The 22320-nt window shown below is 41.9% G+C and overlaps 2 long non-coding RNA genes across 3 annotated transcripts in view; both read right to left on the bottom strand.

The window, feature by feature from the left end:
* The window catches only part of LOC142042412 (uncharacterized), a 48420-nt gene extending 42647 nt beyond the window's left edge, over positions 1-5773 (bottom strand). For both annotated transcript variants that reach the window (XR_012653759.1, XR_012653760.1), the window contains exon 1: positions 5413-5773. This is a non-coding gene — a long non-coding RNA (uncharacterized LOC142042412). The remainder of the gene's footprint in view (positions 1-5412) is intronic.
* A 9345-nt stretch (positions 5774-15118) lies between these two features.
* LOC142042385 (uncharacterized) lies at positions 15119-19668 on the bottom strand. Its single transcript, XR_012653739.1, has 3 exons — positions 18534-19668; positions 17071-17174; positions 15119-15801 (listed from the first exon to the last, which is right to left on the bottom strand). It is a non-coding gene; the product is annotated as an uncharacterized LOC142042385 (long non-coding RNA).
* Positions 19669-22320: the final 2652 nt, after the last annotated feature.

Here is a 22320-nt window from a genome sequence, read left to right as displayed (position 1 = left end):
AGCTGTATGTATGAATGACATACTTGCCTGTTTTTACAGCTCCTGCCTTATGTCAATTTAAGCATCTTTCCTACACCTGGAGGAGTTCAACAAACATCAGCTCACAGGTGTCACCCTCCATTGGCTGAAGGCTGGCTCCAGAGAGTCTAGCCAATATCTGCTTTGGCTATTAACAGCCTTGGAGAGGCCAAGCTCGGTGTGTGGGGGGAAGCAGGGGGAGGAGAAGGTGGAAGGAAAAGGAAGGGGGGGTACATGTATGTGCATGTGCATTTGCTGCTGCTTTAACTTTCCATCCATTTAAGAGTTTAAATACTAGTCAAGCACTTAAAATAACATTAGGACACATTCCAGCTTTCTCTGCCAGTCAGAGGGAAAAAATGTTTGAAACCCTGCATCTCAGCACCCCAAGGGCTTTATGATTTGTTAGGTTTAGTAGTTCAGAGGATTAAAAAGACAGAAATATTAGTAGAAAAAGAAGAGGAAAAAGTCAATGTATTCACTGAAGCAAATCTAATGGGTTGCTGGGCCAGAGAAGAAAAGGTTCTACTACCTGACTGAATCTTATTTATATTTCTTGCTCCACAATAAAAAATAATTTTCTAGACATTTCCCCCCCCCCCTTTTTTTTTTTTGCTATGCTAGTCACATTTCCTAAATCCTTTATCAACGGCTGCTCTGCATATGAATGGGCTGTAATTGAACTGTCACATTCATGAAGGTCAGTAACCTTTCATTAGGAAGAATGTGTCTTTCTTGATAAATTGGAAAGTCCCTGAGGATTTGAAAGCATTTTTTTTATTTCATTCTTTCAAATATACCTTAAAAATCTAACACAGATCTTTCTCTCTCTTTCTCTCGCTCTCTTTTCATAGCACTCTGACAAACCCCTCATCTTTGTCTTTGTCATAGCAGTTCCATGCAAAATATTCAATCACAAGCTTTCACTGTGACCTTCTTAAAAGCAAAATGGGAGGCATAAGCCCCCCACCCTCAACCTCTCGCTTTGAATTGCAGATAGCTGATACTTCTGCTCAAAAAGAAAAAAATCAAAACCTTGAGATTAGAGTTTTTGCCATGTTCTTGCTTCTTCAGACTGACTTGAGTATCTCCTGTAAAGTGACCTAAGTCAAACTGTGTTGGTACCAGTATATCTGACCATCTTTTTAGTGTGTCCATTTATTTGCAGAGATGGACAGCCGAACACCTCAAGTAGTGACAGGCTGTATGTAAAAAACAAATTGTGGGAGAGCACTGTGCTTAAAAAAATACTTAGTACTGCAGACAGCTTTCAATCCCTGCCACAGGTTAGGGAAGACTGAGTTGTACAGAGCTATCTAAGGAAAATAAGCTCTTCAGAGGAATGTTTTTGCACCTTGATCTGCACCCTGACACAGCAGGGTCTTTAAAAGAAGCTTTGTGGCTGCCAAACTCGTAACTGCTGCCAGAAACTCAATTCCAGATTTCGATCAGAAAGGATGCAGCAGGATACATGGAAATGTGTTGAGCTTCCCGCCCTTACCAGTGCAAAGGTGCCTTCAGATGTCTTAAAAATACTACCAAGGCTGCTGATCACAGGGGCAGAAGCCATCTGCTCCTGTAAATCCCAATACTAGGCCATGTTCTAGCTAGCTAAGCCTAGAGCTTGTCTTCAGTCAGTTGACCGGCTGGATGTCGAGGGGTCAGAAAAAAGGCAGCTTGGTGACAAAGTCAGTCATTACCAAGACAGAAACACCAGCATGGTAAAGGGGAGACTTGATAAATGGAAGCAAGCATCTGGCCTTTCGTCTTAGCTAGTCAAATACTTCAAGAAGTAACATGAATTACAGGTTCTCCAGAGCTGTCAGAAGACAGTCCTTTTATTGTCAGCACCAACAGAATTGTGGCAGTTGAAGATTCACCACTCTAAGATGGAATACAGAGGAAAGAGGAACAAGGTATAATTGCAAAGCAGCTGGAGTCCTTTAATGGTGCAGGCCACACTGGAAGCTTTTCAGCTGGAAAGACGAAGCAAAACATTTATTTTGATTTTTGCAGGAACGGTTGCAGAATAAGTACATTCATTAATTAGGCTTAACTTACTTTTCTCAAGTCCTCTCTCAACTAGTGGACTTCTGTTGAGTTTATATGCCCAGCTTTCAATGGGAATCCTTTACTGCAGTGCCACAATAGGGTTGTTCTTATACTAGTAAGGGGAGCCCTAAAAAAGATTCTCCCAAAGCAAAAAAAGAAAGGTGCTACCTGACTTCCATATTAAAGTCCTCCTCCAGCAGCAAGAGTATGTTTGAATTCATACGGAGAGGGTCTTTATTTAAAACCTAGATGTCCTCTTACGCTCCAGTTCTGCCACCACTCTTTAGACACAGAGTTCATGGTGGAGGCTAGCCAGGTGTGCCCAGAAGCATAAATCAGCCTAGATCGTCATCAGAATTCTCTCTGCCACTGGTGAAGTGCCAGTACCTGTGATAACACTATAAAGAAAAAGACCAGCCTTTACCAGTGGCTAAAGGTATGTGGCAAACCCTACCTAGGACTTTAAAACGACAGAAAGGCCTTCACAGACCATTACTTTCAGTGCTGTGTTCAGGCTGCCCAATGCAAGACCCTAACTTAGAAATGCCCACTACAACGGCACCTGAGGTCAATAAGCAAGGAGGGATTCAAACTCCCACCTTTTGGGAGCAGCAGTCGCAATGCATCAGGTAGGCAGGACTGACTTCTCTACGTGCCTAACTTGGGTACTGGGATGACTTTTTTTCCACTGACTGCACAGGAAGCCAAGGTCTAGCAAATTCACATAACAGGTGGTCAGAATTGCTCACCACTCTCTTGACCTGACATGCTGTCATTGCTCCCATGTTTCATAGCAGGCAACGGGAACACAGCTCACAGTTCCCAGCTCTCAGCATGATCCTTGCTCTGTGGCATAAATAGATATATTCTTGTGTGGTGCTTTTCAACTGTACGTCAGGAGATGACTCTGTAGCAAGCCCCGTTTCAGAGGCAAGATCCTGACAGCTTTACTAGGGAGAGACTAGTAAGCAAAGAAGAAAAGCAAAGTTATATTTTAATGTAAAGCACAGTTTATGGACCAGTTTTTCCAAGAGTTAATTTGGAGATCATTGCTGTTCTAATCTCCTGCAATGTATGTGGGTATGCCAGTGGTCTGGCGAATGGTTTCATGCAAGGACCCAAACATTCAAATACTTTCAGTTGCCAAAAAAACAGAATTAACTGCCAGTCAAATCAACTCAAGTGGAAGACCACAATCCTGGGAAAGAAATCTCATAAAAATAAATATTTTTAAAGATATTTTCTAGCATGCCTGGCTTAAAATACCCCTTGGGCAATGCTTCTTATGATGTATTGTTACTTCTCTTCTCAGATAAAAGGTTAATAGCCAAGTGGATGAGAGGTAACTTCTTACAAATCTCTGGAGAGATTCTGTTCTGATTCACACTCTTGCGTCCTCTGTCCAGAGTACCCAAATTTCTTTCCTCACTTGAAACTGGAGGTAGTTTCCTGCATCTCAGTACTTGGATTCATACACAGCTAAACCTTTTTTGTATATCAAGGGATTTGGATTCCAAGACTTCACTTCAGGACTGTCTCAAATGAAGCTCTGATAACTGCATATGGAAAAAACAACAGAGTGGTATATCACCTCATTATATATATCCAGACCAAAACAATGAGGCTTCTCAAGCACTCTGCACTGTGTATAAAATAAAAGTGGTTAAAGAATTTGTTTAGAAGTGTGTTAAGCATTTTGCAGGCAGGCGGTGAATAAATCCACTTTACCACTTCATGGCTTTACAAAGAAGCCCATCCATTAACATGGGAACCCTCTTGTTTGCATTTCTTAACAGCTGACATTTGTACCTTTCGAAGGAAAGTGAAGGGCATCTCATTGCCTCATTGTTTAAATCAGTGTGGAAATAATGGGGATGATAGGGAATTGGAGCTAATTTCCTTTGTCTCCTATTCAGCAGATAATGGTGGTATGTGCGGGATGCTAAAGGCCAGGCAGAGGAGGTGACCTGAAGATGACTTCATTCTTATGAGGTTTATCAAAGGCTCCTGTCAGTCAAATGCATGCTGAGAGATTGGGGACTGGCCATCTGGTCCAAAGTTAATCAAAGAGGAAAAAGGAAAGTGAGGAGGTGAAAAATCCCCCTGTCAGCTTTGTGCAAGGTGGAGGGAGACGCAGAGAGAAGAGGGAACTCCGGTGCTCCAGCAGCCCAGCACCCAGGCTGGATGGGCACGCCACATGCAGAGGAGTAAACGCAGCAGAGTGGGGTGGAGGAGCATGGGGGAAAGGGAAAGATAGCGTTGTTGAATTTTCACTGGGATGATCCCACACCGGTTTTAAGTGGCAAGCCTGAAGGTCACTGCTGCTGTTAGCCATGCAGAGCAGCAGCAGAATTGTTTCACTTGTCCTCAGAAAAAAAAGGGGGAGTGACTGACTCACAGTAGGGAATCGGTGTAATATAAAACACAGCGTTTTCTGTCAGAGAGCCAGACTTCCTTCCTTGGAGTTTTGTTTCTTGCAAGCAGGAACAAGAGGTACAGCCATGCCACCTTCATGTCCCGCGGACACAACCTTACCCAGCTCCTCACCTTCTACCCCCTCCACCCACTGGGCTCAAAACCAGGTGTCCTGCCAGCGCTGGCCGCTTCCGAGAGATTTCTGTAATTGGCCCACAATGGCTTTCCTGTCAATACTGACCCACGTACATTTTTACACTGTGTGTAAGCTAAGAGGGGCATAGAGAGGGGATTTAACAACAAAGGGTTTGCTTTATGCTGAAAGGGTATCACACAATGCTTGTTAAGTAAGACTGAAGACACCAATCAGGCAACTGAAATGCTGTTTAAATGTGTGTGTTACGTAAAACCACATTATTTCACCATAGATGCGTTCTGAAGTAAAACACCCGAGTGTGACAGCCTGTTAGTCTGATTTCCATAACCAGCCCTGTTCAGCTGCTCAAATCAGCTAAATAGAGACATATTTTTAAAACTACAAACGTCCAGATTGTGAATCCCTCCCTCACGCTGGCAAGGAGTCATGCTAATGAGTAGTCTCCTTGACTCCAGGGGAAAAATTCTTGCCAGCAAAGGTTTCACAATCCCAGCCCTAAACATTTCTAAAATGATTAATCAATGTGAACTAACTTAAAACAAAAAGAAAAAAGAAAAAAAGAAGAGGAAATAGGGGAAGGTTCTTTTGAAGGGCTGCAAATTAAGGCTGAGCACTAGAACATGTTTTTGTGGACTTAGGCAGAGCAAGGGATGAACGTGTGCTGGCTTTACTATTTGCACGCACACATATCCCCCCCACACCCTCCCCAGGACAGAAACATGCTAAAACCGGAGAGAACGAGAACAAAAGGGTTTGGCTGTTTCATATACCTGGGATGGGACTCACTTCTCCGTTAAGTTTCCATTCTGCTTCCTCCTCCGGTCGAGGTCCAGTCAGGCCCCCATAGAGAGGAACATATGGAAACCAGTGGCAGGGAGTTCTGCTCTACCTGCAGCTTTGCCGGGCTGAGTCTCCTCCGATGCCCTGTTTGGGAGCATCGCTTTGCATGGCCAAGCGCTGTAAAACAGAGCCGCGAATAGCTAGAGTGGAAGCACGCAGGGCTTTAAAAAACAAAACCAAACCTTTACAAAGCACCTAACCCCAAAGGACCTCTGCTGAACAGAGGATTTCAGCCAAGAACATACAGCTCTGTCTGTATATACACAGCTATATGCTGCTTGCTGCCCTTATATTTTTAGTGAGTTTTTAAAATGGTGAGCAACCTGCTGCACACTAGGCAGCTTGAAACAGGTAAGGGTGGAGATTGGGAGGCCTTGGATTTTCTCGCTGCTAATGGCTGACATGACCCTTATGCATGGGAATAAAAGTCAGTGAAGACTCTCATGGGAACCAAACACACACTGTAATTCTACTTACCCCGACTTGTACTTGCTATCTGCTGAACTTCCTTACCTGAGCTGTGATGACTTCAGAAGGAAGGGAGTTAGTAGGAGTAAGGTTTTGTTTTGGTTTTTTATCTGCACAGCTCTAGATCTGAGAGAAATACGACTAAGAAAATGATCTTTCCCAACCTCTGGAAAGAAAATGCAGCCAAGTGGATCCCAACATAAAAACAAGCATTGGCATGTCTGAAATACTGTGCCTGCTATAATTAAAACTCACAAGCAACTACAAAACAACTCTGTTTCTGGCTTTACGGCATGAAACCTGCAGACATTTAGAAATGGGCTGACAGAAAAGTCAGCAAGGAAATTTCACCAGAAACCTGCTATCCCCTGGATGAATTAGGGCTTTTTATCAGGCAGCAAGGCATTATCATATCTTTATGATTCCCCTTGCCCAGCTCCTGCTGGATCTTACAAAAGGAAAAAGCTTTAGACTTACCTGTGTCTGCAAGGATTCCTAGTCTAATGCATTGGTTGGATACACAGGCATGAACACGCTGTCATCTGCATGTCCTCCTCCTTCTCGTGGGCTTGGAATAATTTGACATGCCAAGTTAGACAATGCCTTAAATCAAACAGTAGCTCCATTTTCTTCAGTGGCTGAGACTATTTCCAGAAGCAGGTAAGGGATTTAGCTACATAAACCCAAACTGATAGAAGATAAGTGACTACATCCCCCTGAAGACATTGAGAACATCCAACTATGATTTTTTCCCCACACCCTCCACAACTCCCTTATTTCTAGTTAGAAATCATGTAATTGCAAATATCACAATATTAAGTCCTTCTTGAAGAACCTTTTCAACTTTCTTCTCTGTTATACTGCACGGTCAACAAGCAGCATGCCAAACATATGCTTTAATGATTGCCACAGCAATAATTCACAGAGAACCAGTTTTCTTTCAAAACACTTCAGAATAGCAAGGAGTTGGGGGAGGGAAGTTATCAGGATGCTGGAAAGCACTAATACAATTTATTAGACAAACCCTGTGTGGATGCAATGGCAGGTCTGCTATCAAAGGCAAAAACCTTCAGGCATTTTACATCCCATAATCCCAATGAAAGCCTGTTTTTGCAGATACCCTGCAGTTCATGAATCACTGGCTGTAGCATACAAAATCCCCTATTTAAGTAATTACAGTACAATACACAAATCTGCACAGTGGCTGATGTTATATAAAATATTCCAAGGCAGTCTCAAAACTACAACATGAAAAAAAATCCCAATTGGAAACAAGTGTCTTGCAGTAAGCGTATTTTGTGAAGTAGGAGCTGCTCTGATCCAATTGTACTAGGTCTGTCCTGGGGACTGGAAGAGCTCTGGCAACACAGGGACCCAAGCGAGCCATGGACAGAGAATGGCTCCTGTCCCCAGACATTGTTCTCCATGTGTTTTAACTCGGGTTTCATTACACCCTCAAGCTCCCTATTTTTACACACTTGAATGTTTTTTTTTATTGCCACCTTAGTTTTCAAACATCACAGAGCACAAGATCTCACATCTCAACCCTGACCTTGGCCGTGCATTGCCCCAATAATGGGGATGGCTTCCTTTTCTTCAGCAGAATGAACCAAAAGCCTGGTATTTTAGGAAGATACCTAAATTCTACCAGGCAGTATGGAGTCTTCTCTCTGTACTCAGTTCTGATTTATCTCCACACCTGGGCAGTTCAGCTTCTGCGTTCAGCGATAGGGAAAGTAGGCTTTCTTTCATGAAAAGCCCTCATTTGCCTAACTTTGGTTTCATCTACAGACTGCATATTTCACCAAAGCTTGTACCCTTCAGCTAGTCTGTAAATCAGACTTGGAGTGACAAGTGTGTGGCATTTTGCCAAGTCGCTTCCAGATCAGACCAGCAACTCTCAGTCATACCCACAGAACCAGAGCACCAATGAAAATGGATAAAGGGCAGAATTCCATTATGATTTACAGAGCATGATGAACATGTTCTATTCAGATTAATTAGGAAATATGTTCTACTCCTCTACTTACAATTTAAGATCTGGCAAAGATCACAGCAGAAAAAAAATCTGAGCTGGAAAAGGAGCATTATTTTTATCATAAGAGTTTGCTGACTTCCTCTTTCAGAGGAAGTACACAGTCCTCCTTCAGTGGAAGTGACTGTTTTAGAAATGTTGATCTGAATCAGACTTAGCATTTTCAGAAGTCTCCTGTACCTCCCACAAGGTCCAGCTCTTCAGTACAGACTTGGTCTTCTTGTTCTTGGTGCAAGGCATCTACAGAACAATTGGAAGTTGGTTTGCAAAGAGAAAAATTATAATGGCCCACAAAACATAAGGTCAAGTGTTTTGGAAGTATTCTATGAACTGGAAATCTTTCTCCAAAGTATTTTGCAACAGTCCAATAAAACATTACATGCTGGCAGAATTTTATCCTGTTAAAGTTGGCAAAGGTTTCTTCACCAAAGACTAAGTTTTGGTCAGGTTTAATTTACTTTCATACTCCCCCCAAAATCAATGTAATTGCTCAGGTACAGGTTGAAAGGTTCCAGAGATAGTCTAAATTAAGTGACCCATAGCAACCAAGGCACAAACATCAACTGCACAGTGAAAATGAGGAGGAATAACAATTATCATCTCACGCAAAGGCTGTCTGGTTTAGGTTCGCATAGAGCTCCCAGGGCAAGCTTTGAAATTGGACAAAAGTTTTTGTTTGAAGGAAGGCAGAGCCATGATGCAGAAGGCTTTCCTGGGTTAGGTCTGCCTTTTGCTACAAGCATCAATCACAAAGAGTGCAAGCGGTTTGAGTTAAAGACACAGTGAAGAGTTTGGCAGAAATTTGGACTGCTCTGTATGTGGGATGTTGTGATTCCTCCAGCTGCGAATCCCTAGGATGCATTTCACCTAGCCAACACCTGACAGGCAGTATTTAGGAGGTTATAAGTCTTCTTTAGAAGAAAATTACAGCAGAAAGACGTCCAATATAACAACTAAAACATGAGAAAAAGGTTTCTCACAGTTTGTTTTCCAGGTGCCCAGCTGAAATCCTGGCTCCATAAAAAGTCTTTTGCTGTGCATTTCTAGGAGGCCAAGTTTGTCAAAGTCTAGCTAGCTTTCATATATATTTGACTCGCTATGTTGCCTAGCACCATAGTCAAAGAAGAGTAGATTTAATCTCACTGCGAAGAACAAATATAGTGTACACTGAGATGGAAAACTCTTTGGTTTGCATAGCCCTATGCTCCTCAGCAGGCAGCCATTTAGTAATATGAAGAAGGTGTCCCCATCCTATTCTCATTTATTGGATTTATTTGTCAGAGGCAGGGAGGCAGAACTTTGAGACCATTTTTTTACATAGTTGATGTGTTGGTGCTGATTTTATTTTTTCTCTGAAGAGTTTCATTGACTCAACAGAATACCAAGAGTTTTGATTCAGGGATCATATTGCTACAGCTTGACAACTGATTTGTCTGCTATAACAGAGAGGAGTTGTACCACAGTATCTAATCATCCCTTTTCATATGCATATAGGTTGTTTTATGGCTTTAATTTAAAGAATAGAGCAAAAGATCCAGCCTCATGAAAAAGGGTAGTTGTGGCTGTCATACAGATGTTTTGCTAAAAACCCCTGACTCGCAATCAAAGTAAATCAGAGGTCTAAAAGAAAGGGTGCAGCTTATTCACTCCTACCATTTTATGTCAGTTTAACAAACCCATTGCTGTCAAAAATGCAGCAGTAATGCAACAGACAAGACGAGGAGAAGATACTGGCTATCTTCTCAGCATCTAAACACAAAACCCAAGAAACAGAAACAAAAGTTAAAAAAGGAGGAAATTTTTTCATGAGGCGTGTCCAATACCTAATATCTGCCTTTTCCCTGTGTTTGTGGTCAAACTATCAATGTGAAAGAGCACTGAAATGAGCGTGCATCCTGGTAGGGTGGATGAGCTCATGATTCCTGAATAAGATTAGACCAGAGCTTCCAGAAAAAACAGGTATTAATCTTTGCCCCTTTTCTTGTACTTCCCCTTAGCACCCATCCTTCCAAAATCTAGGGAATTAAATGATCATCAGAAGAAAATAGCATTAAAAAGAAAGATAAAAACCCCACAGTTCTGCTAATCACTTGGAATAGTCTGTATAGCCACCAGCTGAAGAAGGAATCTTTGGTCTATTGTGGTGTATTATGTGACTTCAAGAAAATGAGATGGGAAGGTAAATATACAAAGTAGGATTTAGCAAGGCGCTGGGTGAAGAGGGACAAAAACCATTCTTACGGTTGTCAGTAAAAAGGAGGGTGACACTCTTACAGAGTTAGAGGAGGTCAATAAATCACCATCCTTATCTTGCAAACAGAGCCTGTGACTTCAAAAATTAGCTCATTTATTCTGCACAATTAAATTTATTGAAGTGTGACAGAAAAAGTTTAGCAGTCGCTGATGCAGAAAGGCAGCAACAACGGAGGCAGGCAACTGACTGAATGACACAATTAGTTGATTTTCATTTTATTTATCAATATAATTATTGAATTGTATTTATCCTATTTCACAGATTTTTACCATTATTAGAGCCTGGGCCTCAAGGGAAAGAATTAGTTCAAATTTTCAGTCTAACTTAATGTGATTATAGAGCTGCTAATAAAAGAAAAGTTCTATAAAGTGCTACACAATCTTGTATTCAATGTCACCCCACCTTCAGGCTCTGAAATCCAGAATCCTTTCACGTAAAGGCAGTAAATTGAATATGAATTGTGAATGCACTACGTTCCCTAGATGGCAACCAAACATATGTTTGCAGGATCCCACCTTGATGCTGCCTCAAAGGAGCCAAGATCCCTTCTGAGTTTTAAACTCAGGGATATGTTTCTTTCTTAAAATAAAACAAACAAACAAACAAAACCAAACCACCCCCCCAAACCCTCTTTGTCCCCACCCCTACTTCAAGGTTCAGTAAACTTATTTGGAAATGTTGTGAAAAAAGTACAGGAATACTGGAGAAAGACTGCCGTGCCAGAGGAGCAGCGGATGAGTATGGTTCTTACACAGAATTACAGCATTGACCATTTTGGTACAGACTGAAAAAAATATAACTCCAAAGCTTCTGACAAGATTTTTTAAAACAAAATAAAAGCTATTGACAAATTAGAAAGGTATCTGCTAGCAAAACTTACTTTTCTTCTTGTCTAGTCCAGTTTAGAAGCACCTAGACTATTCTAAGTTGCTCTGGCTCACTTCTTGGCATGCCTTTTTGTCATTCACAGTGTCTGCTTTGGTCTTGAACTTGTAAGAGACAGAATGAGAAATGCTGGACCTGACTCACGCACATATTCCACCCTTGCCTTCTACATACATGAGGAAGTAAGCATATGTTCAGCAGTAAGCTATATAATAATTCATGTCCTTTCTCACAGGTTCAGGAAATTAGACCACATGCTATTGCGAGTGTCTAACTTTTCCAATGTTTTGAAAGACTATTTCCATTGCAACTAGCTTATTCAGTTCTACCCTCCACTTCCATTCCATAAAAATTAATTTATTTGCTCTGAGAAAAAGACATACAGGTCATTTTTCTAAATGTTGGTCAAAGTGTCATGGAGCACTGCCTAAAACATTAAAAAATGGAGAAGGCCCAACATAATTCTATAGCCATAATTAATAAGAATGAATATTACTACTTACAATAAATAGCTGACTTTGAGTGATAAGATACTTCCAGAATTCCCACTGACTTAAACAACATATTCCAATCACTGGGATCTTGATGTCTGTGTACGCTCAGACTACATTTTAGGAATTTAGTATAGTGACTTCTGCAGGAATGGGCAAAAAGGGAGGTTTAAGTCTGTGAGACATGTAAATTATTACAGCTAATAAACTGGATCTCGCTGGGACTATGTGAGTTAAATTTGACATGCACCATCTACGGAAAAAGGGATCAAAAGAAAGAAAACCATATATTGCACATTTTCTTTTGTGTGTTTCTTTTGGGTAAAGCCTGGAAAGTTGCTTCTCCATTTATGGAGAATTATACACCTCACTGGGACCTGGAGTTGATGGAAACCATTCCGCAGCAGCACCATGCGGTGATCTGCCCACCTCCAGAGGCACAGAAGCAGAGGTGGCCCTGTCTCCAAAGAACCTTCACTTCAGCATCAGAAAGGATATAACAAAGGGACAGATGGGAGCAAAAAGGAATCAAAGAACAAAAGATAATTTCAATGGTTTAATTGACTGAAGATGTTTCCACTTCAGCCAAGACAAGCAGAATCTTTGTTGCTTTTGCTTGTATTCAGTATCAGCAGGGAATAGCATACCTTCAAGGACTAACTTCTTACAATCTCTGCAGAATTCGGCAAGGCTCTCATCAGCAGGTAGAAGCTGCACAAGAGTGCAGAAAATGGGCTTCTAGACCTAAGTGATTATTCAGCAGTTGAATAACTATGATTTCACTCTTCTATGGTACTTTTCACTCCAAGAACACCAAATCATCTTGCAAAGAAAAGCATCCTTGTGTTATGAGATCCCAATTTGGCAGGTAAACCTCCATTATCCAGAGCCCCTCAAAAGAAATAAGAAAGGCCTTTGAACATAAACCAACTGGATTTTACTACAATATAAATTAGAATCCTTAACTCCTCAAAGCAGTGCAAACTGCACTGGCTGGGTCAAACACAATCACCATAAAATGAATAACATAAATCAGTTTTTCCCTGCCCACTGCATCCTTACAAGGATGCGTTCAAGCATGGTTTCATTCAGTTCAGTCAATATTTGGACTGCAGCAAGCCATGCATAGTCCCTTCTGGTCCCTATGAAGCTTCTTCTTCCCATCCCAAAGACACTTGCTTGTGATACTGCTTCTTGATTCTCTGCTACCTCACAACCTGCCCACTGGACTGGAGGCCTCTCTTACTGAGTGGTTACTCCTCTGTCTGCCATATCCTACCTCTTGTGTGAAATCACCTCCTCCTTGACACTACTGCATGGATATAAAGGGTAGGAGTACCCATCTTCCTCTCACAAGAGCTGCAGCTGAGCCAACTGTCTTTTTAAAAAGAAAACTAACCTATAAACTGAGAACAAATAAAGCAGACACTGTTCATCGGACCTTGGCATTATCCCCCCATTTTCCATTTGGGAAATAGGAGCTGAGAAAGGGAGACATTGAAGATAATGAAGATTACCAGGAGACTTCTGCCTTCCCAGGTGTGCCTTGCCTGACCCTCTAACCCCACTTTGCCGGCTTACACAGCATGCCATAAAAACTCAGATGAGTCCATTTTAAAGTATTCCATGTGCTGGAAACTCTAGCAAAGCTTACACACTCATCACTCAAAAGGATATTGTTCACATGCATATACAGAGCATTGGGCTTGATCCATCTGATGTACAAAATTGTGTCTTAAAAATGTCACAAGCCTGGAGGATGCTTTTCTCCACCTACAGCAATCAACATTGCTTTGTTTTTCTCTCTATTTCCCAAAATAAAAACTTAACCAGGGCAGTTTTGTTCAGGGATGAATTTGCTTTTTGACTGACTTCAAAATCTTCCCAGATTAACCCTGTGGACTGCTGTATAACCGTCAGGCCTCTGAGCTGACTTTTCATTCCAAATCAATGTTTTCTAAATAATTATTTACCCATGAACAAGTCACAGAGGCCCTATAGCAATATTTTCCTCCCCCTTCCATATGCAGAATCATTACTCAAAAGGGCAATGTGCCTCAGGTTTCCAGACTACTCACCAATTCATCTTTTCTTAAAGCCATATTATATGCATAAGTATTAATGTGCAGCACTAAAGCAGGAGAAAGCCTGTCCAACTCTTCAGAGGAAACTAATTAATTGAATAAAATCAGTGAGAACAAAATTCAGAGGAACCCTGAACGTACAAAGTTCCTGAAACCCTCCTAAGCTTTTCCGTCAACAGGGGCCCAGGCAACAGTAAATAGCAGTTCTGCAAAGCACAGGGACCTGTATAATTTCATCATTCTATATATCAGTTTTCTTATCCAGAAAGTGAAGATTTAGCAGTCAGCCTGAAACACTCAGCACTCCGGTGCTACAGGAGGCTGCCAACAGGGATTATTCTAGGCCTGAAACTGGGTGAGCTGGAGTAAAGGGAGAGGATCACAGAGGTGAGTCCACAGCATGGAGGAGTGCAGTCAAAGAGGTACAGTTGCACAACGTTTTGGGGTGAAGGAACCCACTCCTCTCTATATGGTTTCTGCTGAATTAAACAACGCCTCCGCTTGGACCTATCCTGAGTTCAAACACAAAGCAAAATTCCCCTACAGGAAAGCTCAAGTGCTACAAAAACTGGCTCAGCTCTGTCAACTCCAGCTTCCCCACCGGTGTTCTGCCCACCACTTACTTTGCAGCTTCACTCTAATTATAAATAGCTCTGCATGACAGATCTGACCTTCACCTAGGTTGAGCTTAGTTGGTGGAGGGGCAGGTTACTGCTCCTTCAAAGCTAGTGACCTGGACGTGACAGTGGGCTGTATGTCACTCGCAAGGGACAATACTTGGAGCCAACACAACTGAGAGTGAAGAGGTAGCAGGGCCAGGACCTGAGTTTGTGACTCTTCTCCCATGGCTCTGATGAGAGTATGCAGAGCAGAATGTGCTCAGGGCTTGTACCACTGCTTACACAAAGTTTGACAATAAATAAGAAATATTAAGGGAATACAGCCTGAAACAGCCAAGTTATAACCACAGATGATTATGGCTAGAAGTCAGATCCTAAAGGAAATGGGGAGTAAACTATGGAAAATGGGACAATGAAAGCCTCTGTGGGAAGTAGTGTTTTTTCCTGTGCCTAGTTGCAAACAAGATAAACCAATATAGATCAAACAAAATGTTGCCTCCCCCCAACTCTCAGAATCTTTGAACAGTAGGAAACCCAGCAGTCTGAGGTTGAACAAAAAAAATGCTTTGAAAGGAATGATGCAACTGAGGGAATAGGCCAATACACAGACTTTGGAAAAGGAAACACTGTATTTAACATCCATTACTTGCCTTTATACCATCTAAGATGTGAGAACACTGACTGGGCCTCCTCTCTGCATCTCAGTCACCAGAAGCTGGCAGTCAGCAGAGCACCCCGTTGCTGAATGAGGAGGTCATCAAGAAGACAGAGCCAAGATCTTCACAGTTGTGTGTGTTGGGAAGACAAGGCATAAATTGAAACAAGAGAAGTTCATACTGGCTATATGGATATTTATTCCCCCCCACACTCCCCCCAGGAAAATAAGGGTTGCCCAAAGGTTCTGCAGCCTCCTTGGAGGTTTTCAAGGCCCACCTAGATAAAGCCCTGAGCAACCTGGTCTCATCTCATGGCTGATCCCACTTAGAGCAGGACGTTGGACTAGAGTCCTCCTGAGATGTTTTCCAGCCTGAATTATCCTATGATCCTACCTGCACTGAAATTGTTTGCCCACCGCATATTCACTGATCCTGTATGAGAAAAGAAAGCAACTCTACATTTGGTAGCAAGGACTCTCTCCTGGTATTGGAATATTTGGGTTCTGGTCCCTTTTGTAATGGCCAATTAAGTACCACTACAATTACCTTACAACTGAGATTAAATTTAGACGTGTAATACCTCTGTATTAATACCCAAGTTTGACTTTGGTGTGTCAAAAAGCAAGTAATTTCCAGCTCAGAAAAGTTTGCGTGCCATACACTGCCGTACATACTACATACAGCACGGTGTTTTGCTACAGTGATCCATAAGAATTAAAAATACATGCACATGGGAAATTAAGCTTCATCTCCTGCGGCTGAAGCTGTTCAAATATCCAAGGTTCCATCAGACTCTTCCAGCACAGCGCCATCTTCCCTTGCATTTCTGGGGGATGAGAACATAAGGAAATGCCATTCCTTTTACAGCTAGATCGTGCTATTACTCCAACTACTTCTGAGATACTGGTACTGTTTGTTCTCCTAGCAGCAACTTTGAGGAAGTCACATATTGCTCAGAGAAAATACAGAAGAAAAACAAGCCGAAATTTTGGTGAAGACCTTAATTATGAACACAGAAGGTGAAGTACATTTTTCTTCAAATCCAGAATGTCCAGCCTGTACAACACAGCAAGAATTTCTAACCCTTCTCAAGTAATGTCATTGATGCCAGATACTTAGTGCAATGATTTCAGCAGTGGATGTCAAATCACTCTCAAATATTTGTATGTTTCTTAGCTCCTAAACTGACAAGCTTTAATTTAAGCAGATATAAGTGAAATCTGCCACAGCACATGTTGGTTAAGATATTTAAATGATACAGGCCACAATGAGAAAGACATAGAGCACATGCAATCCTCATTAGAATCAGTGTGGCAGGGGCTCTTCTCATTACAGTTACTTAAACAATAAATTAATTAAAAACTCCTCAAAAAGCCCAAGCCCAAAACTATTCAAGATGTGTGGGAAAAATGCCACACTCTTGCAATCTGCTCTTCATGGAAAAAATGGCATTCCTTTCTTTTAATCTTTATTCTCATCTTTATTTCTCTTTTCCCTACAGAACCCATGTGGAGTATATAATACATAACTAAGCAAATGAGGCAATGGAAAGTGCGAGGATATTAATTACTGCATCGTACCTCTGAGCAAGCTCATGTCAATAGACCCCAGCAGTGTAGATAGTGGCAAACTTAGCTGGGGGTCTCATCAAGTTGCTAAAAGAATTCCCCAGTCTTTCTGACATGAGTCCTTAATATACTATACCCCTCTCAGTCCATACTCTTGTGTTTTGCCCATCCTTTAGAGATACAGTAAGCTTCATAGGACAGACACTATGCCCTTTTCATTTTACTTTTCTTGGGAAAGCGCTACATGTCAGCCTTTACCTATCTATATTCTCGCCCCACACCAAAGCCTTTTGAACCTGTTGGCACGTTTCAAGTCAACCTACTAGAGGACTAAGAGATAAAAGATGAAATTCCACAAATATTGTGAAAGTAAGAAGGCAATACAGGAAATAATTGTAGTGCTCTTAACAAAAGAGATCTCTAAGAAGAACTCTTTTATCGTATTTATTAGTCACCAGAGAATCCCCAGAGGCAATCACTTTGAGGAATTTCCCAAGCACAGCCAAACCTTGGAATAGAGCTCGTACCTTCTTAGACACAGGATAATTCCATCACAAGATCCAAAGGCATAGAAAACCAGGCTTCACACGTGCCGCTCATTAATTCCACCTATCAGACCCCGACTCCAGACCTGCATTTGGATAGAACCAATTGGTTACCTCCACCTGTCAGTTCAAGCCCATAGAGGACAAAGGACTGGATCTAAGCCTCCAGTTAGGTGCCCATAGTGCCATTCAGATGGAGCAGAGAGGCCTGACAGCAAGTAAGTGATCTTCTGTCCCTCCCCTAACCACTGGGTCCTCCTCCAGACCACTCACTGAGGCACCTTTAATTCTTCTGCTGTCTTGACTATGTTGGGCCAAATGTCCCGGAGCCTTCATACCCCAGAATTCATTTGGGACTTACAAATTAGGTCCTCTAGTGCTGATGTTCACTTAGCACACAGCTGGTGGGGAGGAGATAGTTCTGTTGAATCTGTCCTGTTACACAACCAGCAACAGCTCAGTACCTAGGGCTGAACAAGACTGCACAGGTGGGACTCTCTTTTTTGGATCTGGTCACTTTCTGCCCAAAGCGCCTACACATCCCAGATAGCTTTCAGAAACGTTCTCTTGATCTGAAGCTGAGGGAACTGGAATTGGCCAATGATGATAGTGATTAACTACAGATGCCCTGTTAATGCCCTGCTGAGATGATCAGCCGATAAATTCCCATCTGAAGATAAGTGCCTAAGAAAATGGAACATAACTGGAACATGCCAATCTCTCTCCACTGACTGAAGAGGCAGCCTAGATCATTAAACCTCTATCTGCTACACAGCTACCTTTACAATCTGTCCTTTGGACTCCTAAATATCCAACTCACTTCTGAAATCCTTTGAACTTGAAACAGTTTTATTTTTAGTAAACAATCCAGGCAAACTTGTCAGATTCAGTTGGAATACCTTTCAGACTCTATAAATAATGTTCACATCCCTACATTATAAATTTAGCACAGAATTTCAAGTCTTACTTTTCAGATGCCAAATCCTTTTAGTAGAAAGCTTTTTAGATAATAGGATCTTTCTTGTGTAATGCATTCATAAATATCCTTCAGTGATAGGGGTGTAGTTCAAAGATCATCTCAACACTGCTGATTAGTTTCTTAATTAAATTATTGTGTTTAAAAAGGGATAAATAAATACTGGTCACAGTTTAAAGGGAAGCAAAAGTGGGTCACAGAACTTGAAAAGGCTGCCCAATGAAATAAAAACAACAAAACATTGCATTTTTCTCTCTGGAGAAGTGCGTTCATGAACAGGGTGATGCGTCTCCCTCCCAAGAGGTGAATTAGAAACCTTGGGCTGAGCTTTCATGAAAGAAGGGGTCAATCAAGGGTGTTTTGCAAGGTGGGGAATGAGATTTACAGGAACATAACCAGTTGGCCAGTTCATCATTAAATACTACACATGTCCTAAATTAGGAGAGCATGAAGCGGGTGGATACATTACACTGTTTCCTGAGAAGCATGTTGGGTGAGTTGTTCTTGTTCCAGTTCTTTGAGAACTCAACACCACATCTCCCAGGAATCTGTAAATCATCAGCAGGTGATATTTGTTGGCTGTTATACCGTGGACAGTCAGAGCCGGTTACGACTTTTACCAGGGGTTTTCTGTTCATGTTTTTCAAGTTCTTTCTTCCAGGAAGCTGCAAAACAAACCACAAACCAACAAGTAAAGTAGCACAGCACAAAACAAAATTCCAGAGATAAGAGACTTGCTGATAATATAGCCTTTGACATTTGTTTGGGAGCATTGCTGAGTTAAATATCAGTCCTTTACCAGATTAATAAATGTATGTCTGCTCTCTCTCTCTATTCACCTATGTAGCCCGTCAGTGCAGTATCTGAACACCCCTGGAAACACCAACAAAGTTACCCTCATAGCATCCCTTTGAGGTAGCAAAATACAGAGATTAACAGACTTGTCTGAGGTCAGATGGGAGGGAAACATGTGGCAGAGAAAGGCCCCAGAATTCTGGTTCCTCATAACCACAGCAGAAGCATCTATGTTATAGGGTCCCCCATCTATCTGGTACATAAAAGGTTGTTACTGATTGCCTCTGTGGCCACTGAGGAGGGAACAAGATTTGCATCAAAGACAACTGTTGGACATCAGGGCAATCTTCTAACTGCAGAGAAATGAGGTACTGGGACAGGATATTTACAGCAATGCTGTGGCATATCCTCCATACAAGTTTTTAAAAAGGGCTGATAAATAATTCTCAGGAATGGGTCTTCTGAAAGATTGAATCAGCCTGTTGTGTTCCACACTGTGGACATGACAGCCTAGAATATTACCTAGTTTGTTGCGCTATCGTTAGCTTTGCAGTGCATATCAGAACTTGAGCGGTAGACAAGTAATGAAGACATTATCACCACAGTAAAATAAGGATGGGTCTAATTCTAGTGCGTCAGAAGATATACAAAATAATATACCTCTTCAAGTCATTAAAACAAATCAAGCAGCTACAAAGGACCAGAGACAGGCACTCTCAGCAGTGTTGAACCACAGTAAGTGGAGTGTGAGGGAACATCTCCATATAAAGAGACTAGGGTTTCGGCATGAACTATAGGTAGTATGTAAGGTGTGCTGAAAATTAAAGCAACCTTCAGGAATTCTGTCAGCAGAACCCACAAGATGAAAAAGCAAATGAAACTGCCACATGTGCATGGAAGATGAGATCTGTTACGGGTCCAGCCCAACTCCTTTTTTAATTCAACAGAGCACTTCCATCTGACTTCGGTAGCTTTGACTTGGCTTCCCCCTTAACAAAAAGTGACCCAAACTTCATATTTTATAAGGGGCTGAATTCCTACAGAATGCCAAGAAGTTTAGCACCCTCCAATGGAGTCTTTTGTTAGAGCACATTGGTGTGGGAATTCTGAACGTCTGGAAGCCTGGACACCCAAAGTCATGGACAAATAGTGACTGCACACATGCAACAAGTCAGATGCAGCCAGAGTGCACACAACTTGCTGTATGTGCACTCAGCAACTCACAGTGCATAAGCACTAAAATGCAGGCATCACATTTCTGAGCTGGGCCTTCCAGTCAAAAATGTATCTGTGCATGTATTCTTGACTCACGTGACCCAGCCATAATTTTGCAATGCATCTTCCTCCCCTTCCTTGTTTGGATTGGATTTGCCTCTGCCCTGTTTATAGAGATAAAATAGTAACAGTGAAACAGTTGACATAAAGCATGTGTTCTGAATTATTTATGTGTTTCCTGGTGGAGTTTTTTTTGTTTGGCTTTTTTTTTTTGTTTAAACTGGAACAGAAAAGAAAAAAAAAGAACAGAAATACCAAACATACCTGCCTAGCCATGCAGCAGAAATGGACTTGAGGATCCAGTAACAAATACAGCCCAGTGTGAAACCATAGGTTGCATTTTGTGGAGAAAATACATGTCACATCATGTATGGGCACGTGAGTTTTCTGTGGATTAAGCAAACATCACCCTATGCTGCAGGTCCAAAAAAAAAAAAAAAAAAAAAGTACGCATGTGTGTAGAGATACAGATATCTATCTCCTTCTGCCATTTCTAACAGCATGCAGTGCTAGAGTTCATAGCAGGATCTGGCACTGATGAACCAACACGTGCATGTGAATGTGGCCCAGCAGAGATGGATACATTTGTTTGTATACTTCTACTGCATCTGGGGTGGAATATGCATTTCATTTCTTCTCTTTTGGTTAATTTGGGGAAGGCTCAAGCCACTAAGCCCTAGTAGCATACCACCCGACAGGGCATTCCTGACCCAAGCCACAAAATCCTCTGGGTAGCCAAGCTACAGGTATATATATATATACCCGAGAGTTTCCACAGCCCAGCTCACCACACTGCAGGATCACAACTGTGGTAACGTGGTCTTCACTATTCTCTAGGGAGACATCTAATCGAAAGCTTTGCAGAACTACAGGCCTCACTTTTCTGTTCATGGAAGAGACCATTTATCTGTGGTCATGGTACGCGGTATTTATCTGAAGATTACATTCAGCTGTTCCCTTTCCAAACCTTTTGGTACAAGTGCCAGTAGATGTTCACTAGCCTGTCAAGGATAAAACGAATGCAGGGGAATCTTGGAAAGACATCAAGCAGAGAGGAACCTGGATCACAATAATGAGCTATCAAGTGCGAATAAAGATCCAAACTTATCTAGGGCCTGGTGTTTAATTGGTCCCTTTCTGTCCACGATGTTGGTGTTTACAGAACTCTCTAAATTTTTAGACAAGCACCTTCTGTGACATTGGCCATTGAGGAATTCATGCTGGGTTTGGTAAATGCTGGGAAAATTGGCCTTTTTGGCATGGAGTTATTACTTTTGCCTCTGGGAAGCAAAGAAAATAAAAATAGATCAGTAACTACAGCTTGAGAGAGAGGTTTACATAGCCCATGTAAATGAAAATTTTGGCCAGACTTCTTTTATTTCCAACTCTTTCATCTTCATACTATCTTTTCAGCTTCACATTAAAGATGGTTCTTATCACAGAAATCGGACTCAAATCCAAGGCTAGATGTGGAATATTGTCCACCTGGGTCAGCCCCTTTTAACCCCACTCCTGCCCATTACAGTTCTTAAACCCTGGTTCAGAACCAGCCACAGCTTCCAGGCTGCTCTCTTTAAAAAAAAAATAAATTAAATCTCTTTCTAAACTTGCTCCCCATAAAGCATTCCTTAGCTTCAATTTAGCCTGGCTCCCTGCAGGCCATCCCACGGTCACTTCAGGAGAACCTGTCCTATTGCTCCATACTTTCTGCCCCCTGGAATTAGCATGTGCTGTTCAGGAAACAAAAGCAAACACTAGTTTTCTAGTGTGACATGACCTTATAAGTCGCTTGCAAGTCCATCTCCTCCCCTTTCTCCCTGTAAAGCCAGAAACCTGTTGCTACAAATTTTTGGTACTCAAGGCTGGAGTCAACCATCAGAGTGATGAGGGGGTACGCAGCAACACAGCTGCTCTCCGCTCACGTGGCGAGTGCTAAAGGGGAGGCTACCGGCATCTCTGTCCCTACCTCGATAAACATCGCTGTCCAGATATTGAAACTAGTTGCAGATCTCCCCTTCGCTCCCATGATGAGCGGATCCAGACCACTGACTCAAAATCTCCATGCTCTAGGATCCCTTTCCTGTTTTAACAAAGACAATTTCAAAATCTGGTAGCTTGGAAACTCCCAGGGCTCAATACAAATTACTTTAAGTCCCAGTGGAAAACAGATTCTTCCGTTTCAATAA

This window comes from Buteo buteo, chromosome 20, assembly GCF_964188355.1.
Source record: "Buteo buteo chromosome 20, bButBut1.hap1.1, whole genome shotgun sequence".
Classification (NCBI taxonomy): domain Eukaryota; kingdom Metazoa; phylum Chordata; class Aves; order Accipitriformes; family Accipitridae; genus Buteo; species Buteo buteo.
The sequence above is the reverse complement of the archived record's forward strand: the minus strand, read 5'-3'. Positions and strand labels throughout refer to the sequence as shown.